This window comes from Panthera leo, chromosome F2, assembly GCF_018350215.1.
Source record: "Panthera leo isolate Ple1 chromosome F2, P.leo_Ple1_pat1.1, whole genome shotgun sequence".
NCBI classification, from domain to species: domain Eukaryota; kingdom Metazoa; phylum Chordata; class Mammalia; order Carnivora; family Felidae; genus Panthera; species Panthera leo.
Genome location: NC_056695.1, coordinates 12127783 through 12146834, shown reverse-complemented (window position 1 = coordinate 12146834; position 19052 = coordinate 12127783). Strand labels below are relative to the sequence as shown.

At 48.3% G+C, this 19052-nt stretch overlaps 1 protein-coding gene across 3 annotated transcripts in view; it reads right to left on the bottom strand.

Annotated features, from left to right (window-relative positions):
* Nucleotides 1-18729, bottom strand: part of CHD7 (chromodomain helicase DNA binding protein 7) — a 190603-nt gene extending 171874 nt beyond the window's left edge. For all 3 annotated transcript variants that reach the window (XM_042923229.1, XM_042923231.1, XM_042923230.1), the window contains exon 1: nt 18425-18729. The gene's annotated coding sequence lies outside the window, so the exon portion shown is untranslated. The remainder of the gene's footprint in view (nt 1-18424) is intronic.
* Between the last annotated feature and the right edge of the window lie 323 nt (nt 18730-19052).

Genomic DNA, 19052 nt, shown 5'->3' with positions numbered 1-19052 from the left:
CTAACAGTTACTTAGTAAGTAAGAAATAACTTACTGAGTGCTAACAAGACAACGAGCACTGTGCGAAGTATTCTAGACGCAAATGCACTGTTATGTTAATCTAAATAAGTCTAAGAGGTTAAGTACGATTAGCATCCCCTTGTTACAGCTCAAGAAACTGAGTCTTAGATAAGTCAAAAGAAAACTTGCTTATGGTCACAGAGCTAATAAGTCGCTTGTCCAAAAGTTGCACAGCCAATAAGTGGCTGGACAGAGATTCAAACCAGATCTATTTAACTACGGAATTGGAGCTTTTAACTAAGTGTAACTGCCAATCCCTAAAGCCACTCATTTTTTTTTTTTTTAACGTTTATTTATTTTTGAGACAGAGAGAGACAGAGCATGAACGGGGGAGGGTCAGAGAGAGGGAGACACAGAATCTGAAACAGGCTCCAGGCTCTGAGCTGTCAGCACAGAGCCCGACGCGGGGCTTGAACTCACGGACCGCGAGATCATGACCTGAGCCGAAGTCGGCAGCTTAACCGACTGAGCCACCCAGGCGCCCCATCATTTTTTAAATTGATGTATTTTCTCCAATCTTACCCTGTGCTTATAATTTAATTCGTATACAACTGGAACCACAGTCAACATTATTTTGGACTCTACTCTTACAAGCTTTATATTTTTTAAAAACATGATTTGTAATGCTTGCATAATATTCTAACATGAATATAACACAATTTGACCGTTTGTAATTTTTCACTGAGAAAAGAAATGCTGTGCCTTCTTACTCATAACAGCTGATTGGGTTGCAGATTCTTCCTTAGGATACACAGCGGATACAACTTCAAGGGCCGTTTATAAAGGCCTTGATACATACAATGCCCAGTTCCATTCCAAAATGTTTGTGCTTATTGAATTTCAGCCAGCGCTGAGCATGCAAGTTTCGCTAATATTCTGGCAGCCTCAAGAACATATTTCAGGGGCGCCTGAGTAGCTCAGTCTTGAGCATCCAACTCTTGATTTCTGCTCGGGTCATGATCTCATCGTGGTCATGAGATCGAGCCCCACGTCAGGCTCCACACTGAATGTGGAGCCTGCTTAAGATTCTCACTTCCTCTCCCTCTGCTCTTCCCCAACTTGTACTCGAAATGAATGAATGATTTTTTTTTTTTTTACTAATTTGACAAGGAAGGAAAAAGTACCTCATTTTAATTTGCATTTCTCTTATTACTCCACAATTTGCAAATTTTCATGTCCATTGGCAGTCGCATTTTCTTTCTATGCATTACCTACTGATATCCTTTACTGCTTTTCCACTGGGCTGCGACTGTTTCTCTGCTGTATTCTCTCACAGAATATGCTGATGCGTCTTTTTAACAGATCCATACGTACACAAAGTAGATGAGTTATAAAACATGAGACTGTTCTCCCTAAGCTGAAACACATACATTTAAAAGAAAGTTGAGGGGTGCCTGGCTGGCTCAGTTGGTAGATCTCTTGATCTTCGGGTCATGAGTTCAAGTCCCACACTGGGCATAAAGCTTACTTTAAAAATTTGGTTTTGGTTTTAATATTTATTTTTGAGAGAAAGAGACACAGAGTGTTAGCGGGAGAAGGGCAGAGAGAGCAGGAGACACAGAATCCGAAGCAGGCTCCAGGCTCCGAGCTGTCAGCACAGAGCCGGACACGGGGCTCGAAGTCACGAACCGTGAGATCATGAGCTGAGCCGAAGTCGGCCGCTTTAATATTGTGCCATTTCTTGACTTGCAAGTTGTACAACTTCATCCCTTAAGTAGCTTGACTTTGGAAACTTTTTTTTGGTTTATTTTATGTTTATGTTTATTATTATGTTTATTTTATGTTTCTTTTAATGTTTGTTTATTTCTGAGAGAGAGAGACACACACACAGAGTGTGAGCAGGGGAGGGGCAGAGAGAGAGACACAGAACCTGAAGCAGCTCCAGGCTCTGAGCTGTCAGCACAGAGCCATACGCGGGACTCGCACCCAAGAGCCGTGAGATCATGAGCTGAGCCCAAGTCGGATGCTCAACCGACCGAGCCACCCAGGCGCCCCTGGAACCTTTCTAATGTGACCATTTTGTCTTCTCACACATCTTCCCCTCCTCAGATCTTTTCTCTTTCGGGATCTAGTCCAAGTTCAGAATATCAAAGCTAATTTCTCAGCTCCACAGCCAGCCCCCACCCGGCCCGCCCCACGCCCTCAGTCTCTAACCTCCTCTTCAACCTCCCACAGCCGGGGTTCCGGCGACGCTGGCTGGCCCACTCCAACCACGCTGACTCTTCGCCTCTAGTCCCTCCTCAACTGCAATCCGTCACATGTTGCCAAACTAACCTTTCAACTTCATTCCATCACGTGATGGAACTCAGGCTCTAACCGACACTCGGAACTTCCAAGTTCACCACAGCCCCCACCCTCCTAGCCCTTTCTTCCCAGCCAACCACGCCCCTCCCTGAGCCGGCCGGCCACTCTCGGGCCACTCTCAGCTGACCAGGGGCTGAGAGGAGGAGGGGGCAGGTGTGTGGCAGTGGCTGATCCCTCTCCCCCAGCTCCTATTCTCCCAGGGAGGACACGGGGGACCAAAATCCTCTGCGCCGGCCCCTGCAGGATGCCGTGCGACAGCCGTCTGTTTCCCGCCGGGACCCCTGGCTGGCGGTATCTCCAGGATTTCGTTCACGTTCCTTCTCAGCTACTTCCCTCTCCCGAAGGTCAGTGCGAGTCAGGTCTCCTGATCTCCGTTACCCAGCCCTGCACTGGCTGCTCCCGGTCGGTCGCTACTCCACTGACTGTATCACACCTTTTTAGCACTCAATTACACACTTTGCTGTCCTGTTCCACACTGTCACATGTGGGTTGACCTGCACTTCCTAGCCACGGAGACCAACGTTAGTATCTCTCACACAACGTAGCACAGTTAGAACTGTTTAATGTACAAACATTAAAGTCATACCGAAAAGTGAGCGGGAATATTCTAAAGACCTGCATACTCATGATTCTATTATCTTTGAAGGGAGTTCATGAAATTACAGCTTTCACCAGGCATGCCCAGATTTCTAAAAACTAAAAAGATCTTAATATAAACCTCACAGAGAAATTGCCATTTACTCTTTAGAGATGGAAATCTGAAAACATTATTGAATTTTTCTCTGTCGTTAACCGGCCACGACTTTGCATTCGTTAAAGTCCTTCCTAGGGGGCTCCTGGGTGGCTCAGTCAGCTGAGCACTTCAGCTCAGATCAAGACCTCACAGTCTGCAGGTTCAAGCCCCGCATCAGGCTCACTGCTCTCAGCACAGAGCCTGCTTCAGATCCTCTGTCTCCCTGTCTCTCTGCCCCTCCTTTGTCGTCTCTCTCTCTCTCTCAAATAAACATTAAAAAAGGCAAACCTTTCTGGATTAAAAATAAAATAACAAGTCTTTCCTGGAATTGACGTGGTTACACCCCTTTACATAAAGGCGTGCTCTAACACGGATTTGGATAGGCCTAGTTTTGTGTAACCCCATTCCTAAAAGCCTGATGTACTTCAGTGAGCCTGTGAGTCAGGCGTCCGCCCCGATTCCTGTGTCACCAAACGGCCCCTCCCCGGGCTACCATCACCCACTCCGGCAGTGACTTAGGTCACACCCATTTCAGCAAGGAATTCCCTCCCCAAAGCCTTTCAGTCCCTAGTGTCACAGCTTCCCCTCCAACCCCACGTTAGAGCACGGACATCACCGTGCTAACCGACAAAAGCCCTGGAGGGACCCGCGGTGGAAACACCAGCACCGTGGGAAAGTGTGTCGGACGATGGGGTTTGAGGAGGCCAAACACCTCTGGCCTCCCCTTCCCCATGCACGCTCTGAACGAACTTTGAGACAGCCAAGCAGGGGGTGCTGCCTGTCACTGAGAAGGCCAGCAAGGCCTCGGGCACAGGAGAACGTCACGCTGCCGAAGACAGAGCCTCCACATCACGCTCGTGCAGAGGCCTCTCTGGCCGTCCCACAAGGAACAGAGGTGGAAGCAGGGCCCGGGCTTTGCGGGCAGCCCCGCCCCACAGCAGGCTCCTAAACTCCCAGTCAGGGTGGTAGGAGGCAGGCAGCAGCCGCCTAGGCACAGAAGAAAGATGCAAAAGGGCAGGAAGTGGCGGGGGGGCGGGGGGGGGACTGTCCCCCAGACACTGGTTACTCCTCGGCTCTCCTCCGGTGCAAGGAACAATGACGGCAAAGGCCCAGCAGGCCCGGGACTGCGTTCTAATAGCCAAGCGGGTGTCAGGGAGAGTGCAATGTAGTGGAAGGAGCGAGGATGCCAGGACACAAGGAGAGGGCACCCTCCAAAGAGAAGGAGCCTGCAACAGGCCAACAGCGGCCAGGATCCGGGGAGCCAGGAACTGACGACATCAGGGCAGGCTTGAGATGTGAGGCCGAAATTCAAGAGAAAGAGCTCGGTTTGGACTTTCAGGCTTTTGTCATGCTTTGGCAGGAAGGAAGACTTGGGTTTTAGACAGGTTGGGGACATTAAGGATAGAAGTACGGGAGAGGTGCTAGAAACAAAAATACAGAGTTAGGAGTTAATCACACGGAAGCAAGAGCTGACACCGTGGGCCCAAGATCAAGCCGAGATCAAGACCCTGAGCGCAGGTTGTCCACAGGGAGTAGGAAGAAGAGGAAGGAGGAACTGTGAGGGCATCAGAGGCGAGCTCCAGAACCCAGCGGTGCCCCCGTGCCAAGGTTCAGAGGGACGAGCGTTAAGAGGCCAGGGTGGGTAGTGAGGGCTCAGGCAGAAAGGAAGGGAGGAGAGGTGAGAAAGAGCCTCCGTGTGGATGCTCCCCTTCACCCGCCCACGTGAGCATCCTGTCTCTTGTGGACAATTCTGCCAGGCAGTCTTCAAAGACGGAGCCGACCCACTCGCCACACTACTGTGTTGAGATGACTCCCGTTTTAAAGTTATTACGGGCCCTTGGAGACGACACGGGCTTGAAACGGGCTGTCCCAGAAGAGTGCCGCTGCACGTTCACCTGCTCGTTTTTCGTCCATCCGCCACACAAACTGGAACCGCACGGACCCCAAGGTTTTAATGATTCTGGGCCAGGAAGGAAAATAAAATGTAACAAATACAAAACAAGCTACGGTCCATCCCTATTAGCACCACCTTTAAAGTGGACTCGATTTTTAAACTCTTTTTTAAATTTTTTTTTTAAATGTTTATTTATTTTTGAGACAGAGACAGAGCAGGGGAGGGGCAGAGAGAGAAGGAGACACGGAATCCGAAGCAGGCTCCAGGCTCCGAGCGGTCAGCCCAGAGCCCGATGCGGGGCTCGAACTCACCGACGGTGAGATCATGGCCTGAGCCAAAGTCGGACGCTTAACCGACTGAGCCACCCAGGCGCCCCATCGATTTTTAAACTCTTAACCTGTTTGTCCGTCGTCACCCCTTCTATTAATTGGTCTGCCAACACGCAGCTACATCTGACTCATTTGCATGTGAGAGAATAACATCACTTGCGATATTGAAAAAAAATATTGCAAGAATATATGTATCGGGCTTCCTTTCTCCTAAGCTATTTTACATTTCCCGGGTATGCCCACCGTGTAACTAACACATTTACCCAAATGTGTGGCTTTTTAGAACACATGAGAAACACCTAGATAACAATTTAGTCAGCTTTTAGATGGATGGCCCACAGAGATTCTAATTCAGGAGGGTGGGAGTAGAGGAATCTGCATTTTTAGCAAGTGCTCCAGGGGACTGTGTTAATTCTAAAGAATGAGAATGATAAATATCCATTTTAATGTTAGTTATTCTAATCTTTCTATGTCAACTTTTTGTTCCCTTTTCTTTACTTTAGGGACAGAGAGAGCACGCGTGAGCGGGGAAGAGGAGCAGAGGGACAGAGAATCTTCAGCAGGCTCCGCACTGAGCTTAAGACATGGGGCTCGATCTCGCGACACTGGGGTCATGACCTGAGCAGAAATCAAGAGTTGATGCTCAACCAACTGAGCCATCCAAGTACCCCATCACCTCAACTTTTAAAATAACTACATGAAATCCTGAAAATCACCTAAATGGACTCAGTCTATGGTCCCTTGGAAAAAACGGATGAAAAAGCTACCTCAGCCCAGCTCACCACTGCACTCTTCTTAAAGACCAATGGATGCATTATTTCTGCAAAGCAACCTTCTGAATCCCGTTGAGGTAGAAGGTGGAAAGGAGGTGATAAAAACATTCTTTAAAAGCTGCTTTTCTTCCCCCAAAATGATGGATGCGCATTTTCTATGCAACTGTCTCAAAACATGACAAAAGGGAAAGGTGGGGTTCCTTTTACAAAGTAGAATACTGGAAGAGTAAGAAACACACAAGTAAATTTCACAGGGATACGTATTAATGCCGTAGTGCTTTGAATCAAAAGCCCCATTTCCTTACCTCTAGCCTGGTGTTAGTAGGTGAAAAAGTCAAATCTCTTACTAGATCCAAAAGCTGGCCCAAGCAGCCATTTTTAGAGAAGGTAAAGGTAATAAAGAGTCATTTTCCAGCTTTGCCAAAGGAAGATGTTGTTGTTGTTACTATTATTATTGTTATTATGTTATTATTATTATATTATTATTATTATTGTCATTATTACTGTGGCAGTGACCCATAAAGGAAAGTACCAATGATATGAGCCATTTCCCAAAGTTCTAAAAAGCCTGAGTGGCAGAGAATGACAGTCGTTCCTCAACATCAACCATTCTGCTCGCAAAAGCCTGGGTTTCCGGGCAGCTCCTTGGACAGCTCACTGCCTTTCGCTCACCACACCGAGACAGTCAAACGATGCTACGACACACTTTCCAGCTGCAGCACAGTGGCACTGCTCGCCAGCCAGCAACTCAGTTACAGCAGCGTCACCACCGGTGAGCTCAGCCGTGTGGGGAAAGGACCCTACTGCGTTACGGTACTGTGTTCTCTCACATGTATTTGAAAGCACAGAAGACAGCGCCTTCCTTATCCTGCCGGACCCCAGCAGCCAAAGGGAATGACTCTCAGCAGCCCATACCAGCCACAAAGTTCCTGAAAACACCAGCCCAGATGTTTATTTTTGTTTTTTAACGAGAGGGGAAAATGGAAAACTTAAAATGCTAATTCCAGTGATAAACCTAGCTCTGAAGCTTAACACAATCAAGACAAAAATTAAAACTTGAATTGCACACACACACACACACACACACACACACACACACAAATAGCAAAGCTTAAGTTTTAACTAGAAGCTCACTGTATTCAAGCTAGTCAACGGTTTGGGCGGGGGTGGGGGGTACCCTATAAATATCAAGAAAATCTGGAAACATCGCCATAGAATATTTCTACAGGGAAAAGCGGTATTAGGATTTGGGACTTTATTTATTTATTTTTTTACCACCCTAGTAGAAAAAGAACACACATCCACTCCATGACATACAAGTCTACTGATTTATACGTTTGAATTTTATACCTATTTAAGCCATGCAACGTGTGGCTGCCGAAGACGGCATGCTCTCCCCTGTGTTAGTGGAAACACTTCACAAGGAGGAAGCACATTCACCCAAGTTCACATACCTACAAAGAACAAGTGACTGGGAGCCTCAGTAGCATCCCAGGTTCTTTCCTGGGCAACTCAAGTCCTATGTAAGGAGAAAAGGACGGTAAATGTATTACAACTTGGATAAACGCTGGCAAGAGACGTTGAGGAAGTCAATTCTGTAGCAAACTGAACACTCGGATGCCGGCTCTTCTTGGACTGACAAAGGAACACGGGAGCGGAACGCCAGTAAGTCTCACGGTGAGCACGCATCTTTTAGGTTGAAACCATTCGCAATTAAGAAGGTACAACATCTGAGGAAAAGAAGCTTCAGAGCTATAATTCGTTAACAGACACCTTTCTGCCTCTCAATTTCTCTCCAGGAGGCAACCCTCCAAAATACAGGTCTGTAAGATCTTGATAAGCTCTTCCTACCCTTCTAAGGCCTACATCATCTTGATGGGACCAAAGCAACTTTCGCAGAGAGGTTAATGCCAGGCTATTAAATGAGCCTGCCCTGATTGGAGTCTGAAGTCTAGCTGTGATTGGGGGCAAATTTACTCTACGATCTCTAAAACTCCATTTCCTCGCCTATAAAATGGCAATTATTGTTCCTACCTCAGCATTTTGATTCCTCCTACTCCAGGATTCAGGGAAACCAGCTCACGTAAATAAGGAGTTGAGCAAAATGGGAACTCACAAAAAGTCCATGCTCCGTAAGTGTTAGCTACTGAGATCAAGCCCTTAGGGTCAGTCACCGTTATTTAAGAAACTTTAGTTTTGACACAATTGCTTTAACTTGCAGTAAAGATGCACGAACAGTACAGGGAGCTCCCATGTATCCATATTTATCAGCTGTTTGCATTTTGCCCAACCGTTCTATTTTGCTCTTAAAGTCGCTTTTGAGTGAAAATACAATGGAATAAAATAAAACGAAAGCTGTCTACACTCCACCTCTTCCACTGTCGTGCCAGTCTCAACAGCAGTGGGATTCGAAGGGAACTACCCCAGAGCCTTCCCCTCCCAGAGTAAGGGAACGTTCTCACTTTCCAGGTGCTACTCACACCCCAGACCCTGGCCCCAAATCTACTTCCACTTCAGATCCCATCTCGTGTCTTCCTTAAGCACTAAAAATAGTTTGGAGAGGACAGGACTGAATCCAACGTTCAGCAACTTGAAGACCAAAAGCTACAGATTGTGAGAACACGCTATAGCTCTCCAGTCTGAATTGTGAGGTTCTAATGTTCCGGAACTGATCAAATATGCCCACACCACTGCCTGTCTAGGATAACACCATCCAGCATTTTTGGAGAAGTGCACGTTTGGGGAAAAGAAGGAATGACTGGTTGGCTAGCAAGACAGCCACCATTCAGGTCGTTGGTGGGTATCTTATATATAGCTCGAGAGGAAGCGCTACTCCCTCAAATTTGTCATTTTTATACCTGGAATATCTCAACTGCCTCTGAGTAACCAACAAGAAGTTAGCTAAATAACATCTAGTTATACACCAGGAGAAGGGCACATATAATTTTATGTCTCCTCCTGAGGAAAAGTGAAAATGGCACAGCCAGTCGCTAATGCAGCCCACTCATTCCTTTCTAGTCATGATTTGGGGTTCCAGGGGCTGTTTAAATAAAAAAAAAAAAAATCAAGGGGTGCCTGGCTCAGTCAGTTGAGCGTCCGACTTCGGCTCAGGTCATGATCTCACAGTTTGTGAGTTCGAGCCCCATGTGGGGCTCTGTGCTGACAGCTCAGAGCCTGGAGCCTGCTTCGGATTCTGTGTCCCCCTCTCTCTCTGCCCCATCCCCACTCATGCTCTGTCTCTCTGTGTCTTAAAAGTAAATAAAACATTAAATTTTTTTTTTTTAAATCAAGACACATGGTTTAATAAGCTCAATGATAAAGAGTTAGCTAATAATAATAAAAACTATTCAGTACATACTATGCCACATACTATACCAAGTGCTTTGGGTAAAGTATCTCACTTAACTTCCACCATAACCCTGGAGCTGGTAGTCTTATTATTTCCATTTTTATGATTCACTCCTTGATCTATCTGATGTCAGAACTCAAGTTCTCGGCCACCACAGAATAAAAACGTCCATAAAAACAATTGCTCTCGCCTCCATGGGAGAGGAAGGGCAGAAAGAGCAAAAGGCTTGGGACCTAGTCATTAGACATGTGACCCCACAAATACAGGAGGCACAAAAAGAGGAAGCGAGGACAGAAATAACCTGGACTGATTGGCTATAGCAATAGAGTAGGACATAGGAGTACAGGGCGCTGCTGGTAGTTTGCCTAAAAAAGACAGAACTGATGGTCTCAGAGCTGGTTGGGGACACAACAGAGCAAGATGGCTACACATGCAGATTCTGGATACTGGCCAATCTGGATTCAAATCCCTCCTCCATCACTTGCTAGAGGTGTAAGGCCCTGGACGATTTACCTCTCAACCCAGGTCCCCACATCCACAAAATGGAGATAATAATTCTACTCATTTCCTAGGTTCTGATAGGTAAATGAAACAACCCATTAAAACACTCTGCATCATGCCTACTTGATTGGAAATGCTCAATTAATAACTGGTGGTTAGTAGTTATGCTATGACTGGTATTTTTAATGCTGTTTCGTGATTTCTACACCACTTTGGCTGATTGCCCCAATACACGCCTAATAGAAAAAATAAAGTTTTTTAATTTAATCAAGATTTATAACTTCTCAAGATGAGTCTGCATGATTGTTCTGACAAAATCAATACACCTGCAATTGGCCAAAGCAAAATCCCAAGCACAAACAAGGTCAAGTATACAAGAATATAAAATACTGCAATAGAGAGGTTTCAAAAAAAAGTTCACCTTGAGGATGTAGGCTAACAGTTTCAATATGTTAGTCCCATCCATAAATAAAGTGATTTCTAGACCTGTACACTTTAAAATACATCACCAATCAAGGCATATTTTTGATGGTAACCTGGGCCCAAATCGATTTTATTATTCACTTAGTGCAAAGGCAGGAACTGCCCTGGAAACTAAAGCTTATAATTCTACAAGGGACGTCTCACTATTTGCCTTAGTATCACATTAAACATAATAGTTTTTAGATGTGTTAAAATTATAGACATTTGCTAATTCTGTTTTAAACATCAACAGAATGGATTCTGTTACGGGTATCTTACAGAAGAATATCAAGAGAACAAAGCAGACTCTTAAAAAAACAATGGAAGTAGTCCCCCAACTTGCCACAGAACTAGGGGAAAAAATTAATCGCTGAGGTATCATGTATCCTTTATCATACCTACTGCAACTACTGGGTAAAAATCTCTTAAGTGAAGGATACCAGGATACCAGGGAGAGTACGCGACGCGTCAAAAGTAACACAGGTGTCTGATGCCCTGCCTTTCCCCACACAAAGTCTCAAAGTGGCAATCCAGGTCTCGATGTCCCCGTGCTGACAGTGGCTCTTTGCCTGCCCTCCCCCGCCCCCAATACATGAGATACTTGGTGGAAAAGTCAAATCTGCTATCTCATTGGCCGCTGCAGAGTGGGGCTGGGAGAGGGGAGGGCAAATAAACATCCTCTTTCTTCTTCCACTAACACCCACATCACAGGAACCAGCATGCAGCTTTCCACTGAGTGTCTGCGAAGCCAACGATTTCTTAAACTAGAAGAATAAACTGTTGATGAGACCAAAGAAGAAAATATATTTTAAAACAACCAAGTTGAAGAAACAGTGTTATAAGTCAAAGAGTAGGTGACCACAGTCCGTCAGAAGGTAGAGTCAACACGCCAAGCTTCTCTACTATTCCACCAAATGGGAACATCCTACTCCTGAATTTTACATTTTGCCAAATAATCGCTCACAACGGCTAGCGGTAAAATTCTCAGATGAACCATGTCCCTACGACCAATGTAAGTCCCTAAATTAGCCTGCAAAGCCACACAATCTTGCCTACCCTGAAGGAGACGGGAAGGACTCTGGCAGACATGACCACATCACTGTGGCCATCAGAAAAGCCTACGAGGGGCAATGTAAATGAAAGTACCTTTGAAACAGACCCCTCCCCAAAGGCAACGCGTCCCAGAAAAGATATCTTTAAGTCTGATTTCTAACAAAAATACATGGGTAACAGCATCGCCTACGTAAACCAACAAATACAAAAACACAAACATTTCCCTAAAATGCTGTTTCAAGATAAATGTTCAGGATTGTCATAGTTTATCTCATCAGAAGCTTCTCTGGATTTAGCAGTTAGCATCTCTCATTTGCTACCAACCATGCTGTACAATCCACTTTTTATAACGATCGAACAAAGTGGCTTTTAAGATAATTTGCATATCAAAGTTTACACATACTCCACTAAAAACCAGGTAAGTAATCTACCTCGGATGGTGTTTTGTCCACAATCATTTAAGTACTGTATTCATTTCTACCACACCCGTGTATGACTGCGACCGGCCCCTAAAATATGCCTGAGCACAGGGGGGACCCACCAGCTATCAGCTGAGCGCCCAAGGACCTTGTGTCAGGACACGACTAGCAACAGACATCCACCGGCACAATGCGGAGATACGGAAGAACAAGATGTGGCAGAGCCTGCTTACCATAGGATTCTATTCTCCGTCTATGGTAAGCAAATTCACACAAAGTGCTACGTATTAGGCAAGTAGTGAACCAAGTGCCATATAACAAAATGCAAAGAACAAAGGTTTCTGCCCACCCCACCCCACCCCCACCCCCCCGTTCATTGACCCTCACCAGCACTCCTTGATGGGCTCACCAGACACCATCTTTTGAGAAAGCTGACAGATTATTTTGGGAAAGTTCTGGAATGCTACCGGCAATGGAAGCAAGACTCAGCATCAGCAATGGCATCACGGTCCACTATCTGCCACCTCAGTCATATGCTATCAGAACTGATAAACACCCTCCTCAAGTCTGGTCCCCGGCAGGTGCTCCCTGCCTCAGGAAACAGCATCACCAGCCAGTCAGCTAGCCAAGCAGGGTACATGCTAGAAACGTCCATTCCCTGACACCTTCTCCCTAAGAGCCAACCTATGCTCAAGTCCTGTTCATCGAACATCCTAAGCGTCTCTCAGACCAGTCCGTTTTTCTCCATCCCCATGGCCACCGATTTGTCCAAACCGTTATTATCTCCCCATCACATGGACCATAACGTCAGCAGGTTGGATGCTGTCCCTAACCTATTCTCCCTCCTCTGCCCCATCGCCAATTCAGTCTTCCACAAAACCTGAGTCTGCTCATGTTAAATACTGCTTAACACTCACCAGTGGCTGTTTAATTTTTTTTTTTAATCCCAAATTCCGTATCCTTTAAGCCCCAGCCAAGCTGACCTCTGCCTGCCTCTCTAGTCTCATCTAGCTGCTCTCTGTGCACCTCAAACACGCTACCTGCGCCTAGGTTAGCTAACGCCACCCTCCTCTACCATCATTCAGATGGCAGCGCTAAAGCCACTTCCTAAGGAGTGACGCCCCACACAGCTAGATGAGTCCCCGAGTCCCTCTCATTCCTCCCGATACCCACTGCATAGCACCTCGGACAGTGCAGCTGCTTTAGTTCTGTTTTCTCTGGGTCCACCATGTCTTCTCCTGGCAGCACTGTGTTCCCAGCACAGCCCCTTGCAGGTGGCAGGGACCCAAGAAATACTCGAACTGATGAACAAGAAAACAGACAAACAAGGAAAACTACAGCCACTCAGTGGCTAAAAGGGCCACCAAGGAAAGTGTCACCGATTCCACACTGGCATAAGCACACAAGCCCACAGAGCACTCAGCCTTTTACGGCCAGGTTATGCTTCTGCATTCCCGGTCCACATTATTTTTTTAACAGAACCCTCTAGAAATGCTTCGCTGAGAAAACAATCATCCTCGCAGTCACCTAACGTTAGTTAAAAGGTACAGGAATCCAGTTATGGGAATGAACACAAGCTTCTAAAATGAAAACAGTAATCAAATCTTGGAATAATTATCTCTACATTTTTCTACATGGATAGTCATAGTTTTCCAAAGCAAAAAAAACTCCAAACTACTACACGGTAGAGACAGATAAATTATTATTGGCGTAAGAACGCCTTTAAGACCTACGTTATATCCTTAAGCCAAAGGTACTTTTTGCTCAGAACGTAAGAGGGAGAGCGTGCCTCCTCCAGAGCCAGCTCCGTCATCCAACAAAGACAAACCCGGTGCCTCCCCTATGCCAGCACCAAGCTAGGCACCAAGAAGACGACAAGGACCAACACGGCTCTGCAGTAAGTAGGTGACCAGCCAGATGCAGCTCATTTAATTAATCTCTCTGGGCTTCAGCTTCTTAATCTGTAAAATGAGAAAGCTGGACCAGCTCTCCAAGGTCCATACACTTCACACATCCGAAGTTCCACTAAGGATTGTAAGATGAATTTCCATTTGACAAAATCATGACGCTTTCCTACTTCTCTTTGTTATCTTTATCACGCAGGTGTGGTTTCATTTAAGAATTTTAATATATTGATGAAAGTAAAATATTAAAGAGCAGTAGTAGCATTTTTAATTACCTTCCCAGCTCCTAACTACCTCCGTGATCAGCTGTGGAATTCTGCCGTAATTGCAACCCGACCTGAATGATACCCAAACTGAAATACAACATCACATCTTCATATTTTTATAGAACAATTAAGCGATCGTTACTCCCAACTTCTTTTATACTCCAACATCATCCATCATCCTTGAGTATCAAAGGGTTTCTTTTAGAAGTAATACAAAATGACGAAGTTTTCTAGAAAAACAAAAGGAAAATTTTATCTCCCAAACTAATAAAGCTATATGGCTTTATAGGAAGTACTGATAAGATACACAGTACTACTAAATTCTGAGCTGCTAGTGACATGGAAACATAGCTCTTCAGAAAGATACACAAACGTGTCCGTACGAATGGACAAGACAATGAAGAGTCACCCAGGGCCCACGTGTTCCTGACACGTCTCCACATCACCCCAAATGTCCCTTCTCCGTCTTTTTCTAGTGAATCTGGTGAGCTTCCGTGACCTAGATCTATTTAAGTGCTTGTTTGTTTACATCCAGAAAGCGGCTGAATACTGAAAGGGAATCACTTTGTTACAAAGCTGAAGTTTTAAGGGCCATTGTTGGTAGTCACACATTTTGCTCAGCCCTGACTAAGCATTTTTATTCTTGCAATGCCTTATTTATAGATAAGATGGCCACGGCATCTGCTATCAAATCCGAAAGGCCAAATATGGACAATAAATGATGAAAGATAATGGCTCCCTCCAAAGTTAATCTTAAAAGTTAAACGTGAGTGTTTGGTTACCTAAAGAAGTCTCTCCTACTGGAGGGGAAACTCTCTGAGGGGAAGCATCGCCTCTCATGTGGTGTTTACACTCTGGAAGGTCTACCAATGATCACTGAATCAACGGTAAATAACGGATGGTGACTTTATAGCAAGCAAACTTTCTCCAGCACAGGGAAGAAAATGTTGTAAGCCTAGGTCTGAAACGACTACTCTACGCTTCGCACTTAGATTACTCCGTGGGTCACACAGAGCTCCTACACTGAAGCACTCGGACCGTGTTCTCTCATAGATGAAAGTACTCTTTTTGCCAAATTGACCTCACTGCTTAAAAACCATACTATTCCTATAAATATCACATTATGGACTGTGTTTGTATGAGAAAAAAAGTTGTAATATCTCTTTGATACGTTATCATAAAGGCACCCCTTGTGCTATTCGTTTTAACTCAATAAAAGACTCTCATGAAAAAAGTTTTGGAAATAGTCCCGTAAGTTGAACTGATTGAAAACTAAACCAAGTACAGGTGAATCTACAAAAGTTCTATTCTAAAACTAAGTTACTGGGTGTGTTATTTTGAACTTGACTTCTATATTTAAACTTGGGGAAAAGACATCATTATTTTGTCCTCAAAAGAGGAAAATAATGTTTGAGTTTTTAAACCATCACCATCATGTGTGCACAACCTGTATCATTTCTCTACCCTGACTTCCATGTCAAGAAAAAGAAGCCATTTTTTAAGTTAAATTAGAAATACTCCTGTTGATTAAACCAACGTAACTAGAGTCTGGAATTCACATACCAGTCTATACTGTTATTCCTTTCTTACCTAAAAATTCATTTGAATCTTGAAAACCCCAGAAAAAAAAAATTCCTCAGGCTTCAATTTACTGGCTTGCACAGAGGGAGGAAAAAAAAAAAATAGAATATATCAAGAGAATATAAATGATAAAATACACAGTGCTGGAAAATAATTCTTAAGTGTCACCATGAGGAAATTCACCTGTTACAAGCCTCACAAGAATCCACTATTCCCTCATCAGGACACTAAAAATGGGAGAATGCCATATTCCCACTATTTGGCAAAATAAGAAAATTTAGTTCCTAAAATCTATCGCCAAGTCCCTATCCATTTCCAAATTCTGTTTACTTTGTAACTTTTTTCTACAGTACAGATTTTCCAGGGAAAATAAACTTTTCGTGAGCAAATCTGAAAGACGTAAAATGTCTCCTACTTATTATTACCTAGAAAGGCAAAACGAGTACTGCTCCGTGCCCCAAGCATCTAGCTTTCAGCCTCTTTATTATCATTGTCAATGAATGGGCCCCAGTCAAATGAAAGCTGCCATTTTAGGGTAAAGACTGGAGGGCTTCTGTTGTGCAACAGCAAGACAAAAACACTCCGCGACAGATGTACTCTGGGGGCTGGGAGACGGATTCAACTTCATAAAATCACTGCTCAAGTTATTTCTGAAATAAGAATTACCTAGTACTCACACATTACTACAATCTAAATAGAATTATAACTGGGATAAATCAGGTTCCCATGCTGCTAAGGTCGTACTCGCTAAGATTTGTTTGTCATCGTTAGAATGGATCTGTAAGGAAATAAAGAGAACTATTTTTTTTTTTTTCCCTATCTGATTATTACGGATAGTGAGAACTCCCCCCTCTCCTTATTGGGAGAGAATTGGGGGGAAACACACTCCACCTCTTTGAAAGGTATTGCCCACTGCAAAGACGGCTTAAATTAATATTTTTAGAAAATAAAAATCTGGGCCTTCACACAAATCCTTTAAAAATAAATTAAAATATTTAACGTACCCCAGAAATCAGGCCCAGAGGATGGGCCGATTTCAAGATAAGTTATTTAAATCGATTGCTAGATAATATACAATGGGAAACTAAAAAGTATACTTAGCGAGTGGAGAGCTGGATAGTGTATCTAATTCTAGCAATTCAAAAGGAAACTCTCCATGTGGGTTGCTACTTTTCTTTTGTCCATTGTCTGTTCAGAAGAGGGGGAAAAAAAAACTAGTTTAAAATCGAGGCGTGAACAGTCTCTAAAAGTGACCTCCGGGAAAACCGTCCGACCCATAGCAGGAGCACTCCCCGCGCCGCCCGCTCTACGGGGGCGCTCACAAAGCGGGCGGCCGGCCGGGAGTTTGGGGTGCGCTCCCACGGCGCGGGGCTCCTCGAGGCAGAGCCATCCGGAGAAAGGCGGCTCGGTAATGATGGCTGCTCGGGGCCGGCGGCTCCTTCCCCGGAGCCTCCCGACCCCCCCCCACCCCCCCCTCCCGGGATCCGCCGCCCTCCCCACCCCACCCCCCCACCCCCGAGCGACGCTCGCGCGGACGCGGCTGCCCTGCACCGCAGCCCACCGGGTGCCCGCGCCCCTGCACCCCCGGTGAGCCCAGTCCCCGGTGCGAACCAAACAAACAACGCGTCCCCCGCCGCCCTCCTTCCTCTCCCCGCTGACCGCTTGGCCTCCAGCCACCTCGGCCGTTCACGCTCCGAACCGCGGATCTCTGCGGGGGCAGAGCGCACCCGGGCCACCGCGGGGGCCACCTGGTGAACCCCCCCCCCCCACGGCGCTGACCCCCGGCGGGGTCGGGGGGTGGGGAAGCCGAGTTGCCCTAGGGGGGTTAAAGTCGCTATTATGCAGTCGCCGCCGCCGGCCCGGCCAGCTCGGCAAGGTGGGGTCCCCTCCTCGCCGCGCCTCCCCGCGCTCGCCCCGGCCCCGCTCCCTTTCTTCTCCTCCTCGAGCACTTGGGAGCCGCCGGGGAGCCCCGGGAGCCCCCAGCTCCGGGCTCGCAACTCCGCACCCGCGGCCGGCACCGGCTGGGGTCCCGACGCCCCCAGCGCCGCGTGTTCGCGCCGCCCCCGCCCCACGCGGCGCCCCGCGCACTTTCCCCGCCGCCGACCCACCTCGCCCGGTGGCCGTCCCCGCGCGGGCCGGCGCCGCCGCGCCAGGAGGGACGCACTTTGTTCGCGCCGGTGCGGCCGCCGCTCCCGGCGAGCGCGGCGTGGTCGGTCCGGAGCGGGGGGCGGGGGCGGGAGGCGGGGGTCGCCGCCGTCCCCGAGCCGCCGCCGCCGCTCAGCCGCCCCGCGCCCGCGCGCCCATCGCCCACTCGCACTTGAGTTGGAGCCCAACTTTTCCTCCTTCCTTTTTCTTTCGAATGGAGCCGGCAACTCGTGCTCGGCGCCGGCGGGAGGAAACGCGCTCGCGCTCCCCCGCGCGCAGACACGCTCCCTCCTGTCCCCCGTCCCCCCCCCACGCCGGCAGCACAACAAAAAGCCATTTACATGCGAGGAAGTGACCCTCGGCCGGACCGCGCGCCCCCGCCGCCGCCGGCCCCGCGGACGCAGGCAAAAGTTGGGGCGCCGGGCGGCGCTCGGGGCGCGGGTTCGGGCCCCGCGGGCGGCGACGCCGGCGACACGGCTCGGGCGGCGCTGCGCTCCAGCGCCGGCCCCGGCCCCCGCCCGCCCTCGCCCCTCGCCCCGCACACGCCCAACTCCTCGCTCCCAACTCCTCGCGCGGCCCCGGCCCCGGCCCGGAGCAATTTCCTGCCGCCGCCGCCCCTCCCGGAGGCGCCCGGCGAACTCTCGCGCTCACCGGGTCGGTCGGTAGGGCTCCTCCGCTGCCCTGTGCCGAGGGGAAAACAAAACGCAGAGCGGGCTCCGGAGTTGGCTCGGCGGCCGCGGCCAGGGGGCTAATCCACGGGCGCGGAGTTGGCCAGGGGCGAACGGGGCTCTGGCGAGTTTCAGGGTCTCCGGGTCCCCGGGCCGCCTCTTCAGCGGCGCTCCTTTGTGTAATTTCACTCGATTCAAGTTTAATCCGATAGTTCCCGAGCACGAGCGCGTCCGCACTACCACGGCTCAACCCCCGCGCCGCCGCCGCCGCCGCCGCCGCCGCCACCGCTGCCGCCGCCGCCGCCGCCGCCGCCGCGGCCCCAGCACGCCAGCGCCTGCGCGCGCCCGGCACGCCGCGCGCGCCCGAGGCCGCGGGGCCGCGCGCGCCCGCCGCCGGCTCCCTCAGCGCCGCGCCCGCGCGCCGCCACCTGACGTCAGGCGCGCCTGGCATAATTTATGCAAGAATTCGGCCGGGGTGGCGGAGGCCGAGGGAGAGGCCGAGAGAAAGGGGGCGGCGCGGGGCTGCGGGGCCGCGGGCTGCGGAGGGCGGGCCGGGCGCCACTTCCCGTCCCCGGGCGGGCGCCGGCGCTGCGGGCGGTTCTCCCCGCCGG